This window comes from Gossypium arboreum, chromosome 10 (genome assembly GCF_025698485.1).
Source record: "Gossypium arboreum isolate Shixiya-1 chromosome 10, ASM2569848v2, whole genome shotgun sequence".
Taxonomy (NCBI): domain Eukaryota; kingdom Viridiplantae; phylum Streptophyta; class Magnoliopsida; order Malvales; family Malvaceae; genus Gossypium; species Gossypium arboreum.
In genome coordinates, this window is record NC_069079.1 from 12,692,354 (window position 1) to 12,698,351 (window position 5,998).

General features: G+C 38.1%; 1 non-coding gene across 1 annotated transcript; it reads left to right on the forward strand.

Moving 5' to 3' along the window:
• Positions 1 to 3,217: 3,217 nt before the first annotated feature.
• Positions 3,218 to 3,324, forward strand: LOC128283257 (small nucleolar RNA R71). The gene has a single exon (XR_008273599.1). It is a non-coding gene; the product is annotated as a small nucleolar RNA R71 (small nucleolar RNA).
• The last annotated feature ends 2,674 nt before the right edge of the window (positions 3,325 to 5,998 follow it).

The window sequence follows — 5,998 nt, forward strand, 5'->3', positions numbered from 1 at the left end:
GATCTTTCAATTTGGTTGGCAATTTATTTTGGAGTATGGCTGAGCACTCCTCATTAAGTTCCACTGTAGATAAGTCTTCAAACTTCCTTTTGTTTTTTAGAAGCTCCTTTAAAAATTTTGCATATGTAGGCATCTGCGATATAGCTTTAACAAAAGGTAAGTTAATATGCAGTTGTTTAAAAAGTTCAAGAAATTTACCGAATTGTGCATCCATGCGGTCTTTCTTCAACTTTGCTGGGTATGGGATTGGTGGTTGATCGTGATATCCGTGTGATAAGTTTTATAAAATTATAATGAATCATTCTTGAAACTAACTATTATCACGATGAAGGCAAGTGTACCTATCGAACAGTAGTATAGTTTTAGTAAGACCAGATTGTCGAACCCAAAGGAACTAAAAGTACTAGTAATGACTGTCTTTTTATTATCTAGCCTAAGAATAATGGGGTTTGTTTTAACTAACTAATTAACTAAACTAAGAAATCACAGAAAATAGAATTGGGGAATTACTTTTGGAAAAATGATTGAATTAAGACAATACCTAAGGAAAATCCACCTAGACTTCACTTGTTATTTGACTCTGAATCGGACGATTTATTCATTTGACTTGATCCGTAGAAATCCCTAAGTTATATTATTATCCCTCTCGAGACTAACAACGACTAACCCTAGGTTGAATAATTGAAATCTCTTTCTAATTAACTCCCTAGGATTGCAATAACTCGATCTATGAATCCTCTTATTAGGTTTCACCCTAATCCGTCAAAATCTTGTCACCCTATCTCTAGGCATGCAACCAACTCCACTTAATTATGACAAATGTACTCTTATCTATGGCTTAACGGTACAGGCGTGTCTCACGCCCGTGTCAAAGAAACAGAATCGAGTCTTGCCCTTGGTATGCCTATGTTTTTTCATTCCCACACCCGTGTTCATCTATCAAGTTCACCCACGGCCATGTCGCACGGCCGTGGGGCTTTATCGTATCTCGTGTTTTGGGTAAATCATGTCCTGCTTCCACATGGCCGTATTGCATGGTCGTGTTTCTTCCCCTACTTGGCCACGGCCTTAGGCACGCCCGTGTGCCTGGCCGTGTGTGCTGAGAAACTTTGCAATTCAAAGATAAATTTAATGATTTAAAGTGTTAGAAATTGAAAATAAAGAAATTGAAATATGTTAGTGCTCGGGTTACCTCTCGAGAAGTGCTTATTTATAGTCTAAGCTCGATTTACCTCTCCAGTGAATGGTCAGGGTGGTTCAAAGAGTTTATACTCCTCATTCCTGCTATCAATCTCATCAAAATAGGGTTTTAATCAGGTGTTGTTTACCTTAAAAGTGCCGAACTTGGGGTGACTCACCTCCACCGTACCGAATGGAAAAATACTTAGTACCTTAAGAGGGATTTCCTCATTCAGTATGGTAGTGACAATGTGGGGATCTACGGCATCTAGTAAGACTTTATTGACAATGTGGGGATCTACGGCATCTAGTAAGTTGATTAGGAGAGGCATCGGGCTTGTTTTGGCGTAGTTTCGGTTTATCATGTGTTCTTGGTTTGTGTGCTCGCCATTCGTCTAGCTCTTCTATCCGTAGCCTTCGTTCTTCATGATTGTGTTCTCTATCATTTCTAGAACATGGCTCGTGAACTTCTTTGAAGCTTAATTTTTCCAAAGTCATATTGTCAGCTTTAGTAGATTGGTGTGGACTATTACCTTCAATGTTCGATGTGATGCTAGAATTACTAGCATGAAGGGTGATCATTTCGTCTCCCACACGAAGTTAAGCTCACATGTGCCAACATCAATAATTGTTTTAGCAGTTGCTAAAAAGGGCCTTCCTAAAATCAAAAAGGTGTTATTATCCTCCTCTATGTCTAGAACAACAAAATCAATGGGAAATATGAACTTATCTACTTTCACGAGTACATCTTCAATAATACCCCTAGGGAATCTTATACTTTTATCTGCCAATTGAATGCTCATCCTAGTTTGTTTAGGTTTCCCACGACCTAGTTGCTTAAACATTTTGTAAGGCATTACGTTAATACTAGCCCCTAAATCAGCTAATGCATGACTTATATCTAAACTACTAATAAAATAAGGAATTGTAAAACTCCCTAGATCTTTTAATTTGTGGGTTAGCTTATTCTGTAGAATAGCTGAGCAGGCTGCGTTTAGCTCCACATGCGACACTTCGTCCAACTTCCACTTATTTACTAAAATCTCTTTTAAAAATTTCATTGCATTTGGCATCTGCGACAAAGCTTTAATAAACGGTAAGTTAATATGTATTTTTTAAAAGTTTAAGGAATTTACCGAATTGTTTGTCTGAGCGGTCTTTCCTTGTCGCGTTAGGGTATGGCACACGAGGTTTATATTCGACAGTCACTGATTTGTTTGTATTTTGATCTACCTCATCTCTTCCATTGTTTACCATAGTTTCTTGCCTCAGTTCTGGTTCAGGCTCAACGACTCCTTCGTCATCTTGAGTATTAATTACGTTGAGTTGTTCCCTTAGGTTAGGTTCAGTATTACTTGGCAAACTACCTTGTGGTCGTTCGGAGATCAGTTTGGAAAGCTGGCCTATCTGAGTTTCGAGTCCTTGGATCGATGCTTGTTGATTTTTAAGTGCTGTCTCTATATTTTGGAAACGGGTTTCTGACATTGATATGAATTTTGAGAGCATCTCCTCAAGGTTCGATTTCTTCTCTTGTTGATAAGGTGGTTGTTGAAAACCCTGAGGATTTTGTGGTTTTGCATTCCTTTGACCTCCCCAGGAGAAATTTGGGTGGTTCCTCCAACCTGCATTATAAGTATTACTGTATGGGTTATTTTGAAATCTAAAGTCATTGTTACCCATATAGTTGACTTGTTCCTCTTCGGTTGTGGGATTGAAGGATTGCTATTCTGTATGCACACCTCCTTCGCTTGAGTCACACCTCATTACTGAACCAAGAAAACCATCAATCTTTTTATTGAGAATTTCTACCTGATTAAGGAGCATGGTGGCTGAGTCGACGTTATAAACGCCGGTTGTTTTTGTTGGCTTAGTCCTCATGACTTACCACTGATAGTTATTCAGTGACATTTCTTCAATGAATTCGTAAGCCTCTTCAGGTGTTTTGTTATTGATGGTTCCGCCAGCAGCTGCGTCAACTATTTGCCGAGTCGAGGGATTCAGACCATTGTGGAATGTTTGTACTTGCAGCCAAAGTGGTAACCCATGGTGAGGGCACCTTCTCAGTAAGTCCTTGTATCTCTCCCATGCATCCTAAAGTTTTTCTAAATCCATCTGCACAAAAGAAGAGATATCATTAAGTAATTTAGCCGTTTTATCCAGCGAAAAATATTTTAATAAAAATTTCTCAGTCATTTGTTCCCAAGTAGTAATTGACCCTCGTGGTATCAAGTTCAACCACTGTTTAGCTTTTTTCCTCAATGAAAAAGGAAATAACCGAAGGCGAATGGCATCATCAAAAACGCCATTGATTTTAAATGTATCGCAAAATTCTAGAAAGTTTGCTAAGTGAGCGTTGGGATCTTCATCCTGCAAACCATCAAACTGAACAAACTGATGTATCATCTGAATAGTGTTAATTTTTAATTCAAAAGTATTTGCAGCTACAACAGGTCTAACTATACTAGATTCAGCTCCTGTTAAAGAGGGTTTAGCATAGTCATACATAGTACGTGGAGCAGGATTTTGATTAGCCGCAATTGCAGGAGGTAGCCGATTGCCTTGGTTTTCAGCCATCTTGTCGGTTGGAGGTTGAGTATCATCTTCTTGTTCGTTCTCCATGTATCTTAAGCTGCACCTTATTTCTCTTTGGTCTCTACGAACTATGCGATTGATTTCTTCATCAAAAAGTAATGCTCCCGACGGGTTTCTTCTAGTTATAAACTATAAAAACCTGGCAAGAGAAAGAAAAAGTAAATTAATAAATAATAATAATAATTAAATTAAATTAAATTGCAAGAAAAATAAATGGCTAAAGTAATAAAAATTTAGCGCTCTTAATATTTTAGTTCCCCGGTAATGGCACCAAAAACTTGATCGCGTGATTCTTAACAAGTAATAAATATTTATAATGAAGACCAAACCTAGACTAACTATTATCACGACGAAAGGGCAAGCGCACTATTGACTGTCTTTTTATTATCTAGCCTTAGAATAATGGGGTTTTGTTTTAATTTAACTAATTATCTAAACTAAGAACGCATAGAGAAAAGAGTTGGGGAATTGCTTTTGGGAAAATCGATTGACTTGAGACAATACCTAAGGAAAAATCCACCTAGACTTTACTTGTTATTCTGGCTCCAAATTGGACGATTTATTCATTCAACTTGTTTCGTAGAGATCCATAAGTTATGTTATTATCCCTATTCAAGACTAATAACGTCTAATCCCTAGATTGAATAACCGAGACTTTTCTCTAATTAACACTCTAGGGTTGCATTAACTCTATCTATGGATCCCCTTATTAGGTTTCACCCTAATCCAGCAAAATATTGTCACCCTATTTCTAGGCGCACAATCAACTCTGCTTAATTATGACAAAAGTACTCTTAGACAGGGTCTATTCCTCCTCTGAATAAGAGCATGTCTTGAATCAGTATCCTGGGATATCAAAACAAGAGTTAATAACACATAATTAAGAACAAGTTAAATATTTATCATACGATTCAGAAAATAATAACAAGATTCGTCTTAGGTTTCATTCCCCTTAGGTATTTAGGGGATTTAGTTCATAACTAAATAAGAAAACATCTTAGAAGAATAAAGAGTACAAAACATAAAGAAAACCCAAAACTGCTGAAGGGAAATTGAGGAGAGATCTTCAGTCTTGATAATGAATCCAGCTTCTGAGATGGATCAATCGGCTTCCTTGGGGTAATTCCTTACTCCCTATTCTCCGTCTCCTTGTTCTCCTCTTCTAGGGTGTATTTATAGGCTTTGGAATGCCTAGAAGCCCTCAAAAGTGGCCTTTTCCGAATTGGACTTAACTTGGGCTCGGCAGGGACACGCCCGTGTGAGTCGTGCTCTAATTCTGCTAGATTGACACAGTCGTTTGGTCTACTCGTGTGAGGAGGTCCAGGGCGTGTTGATTTCGTACTTTAGTCCATTTTCTCCATTTTTGGCTTGTTTCTCGTTCCTTTCGGTCTCCTATGCTCTCCTAAGTATAAAACATGAAATTAAAGCATTAGAAGCATCGAATTCACCAATTCTAATGAGAAATCATCCATAAAAATGCAATAAAGATGGGGTAAAAATGTGTATAATTTATGGTTTATCATTGGCCTTTTTCGAATTGGACTCAACTTGGGCTCGGCATGGACACACCTATGTGACACGCTCGTGTGCGATTACTTCAGGTCGTGCATGAGCCTATTAGAATGGCACAGGCATTGTTCTACCCGTGTGAGTCGTGCTTCGATTCTGCCAAATTGAAACAGCCATGTGATCTACCCGTGTGAGGAAGTCTAGGCCATGTTGATTTTGTATGTTGGCCCATTTTTTCCATTTTTGGCCCGTTTCTCTTTCCTTTCGCTCTCCTATGCTTGCCTAAGTATAAAACATGAAATTAAGGCATTAGGAGCATCGAATTCACCAATTCTAAGGAAAAATCATCCATAAAATGTGTTAAGCATGGGGTAAAAATATGTATAAATTACGGTTTATCAGTGGTTTATATTCTTTTGGCATTAGATTGTCATTGTTTTCGGGTTCGACCTCCTTTCTTTCAGCATCTTGTGGTGGCTTCTTTTCATATTTAGCTAACACTTTCCCACTCCCTAGTGTAATGCTTTCACGTGCTCTTTGGGTTGAGTTCAGTGTTACTAGGTAGACTTCCTGGTGTTCATTCAGATATCAATTTAGCGAGCTGACCTATTTGAATTTCGAGCCCTTGGATCGACGCTTGTTTATTTTTTAAGTGCTGCCTCAGTATTCTGAAAATGAGTTTCTGACACCGAGATGAATTTTGTTAGCATCTTTTCAA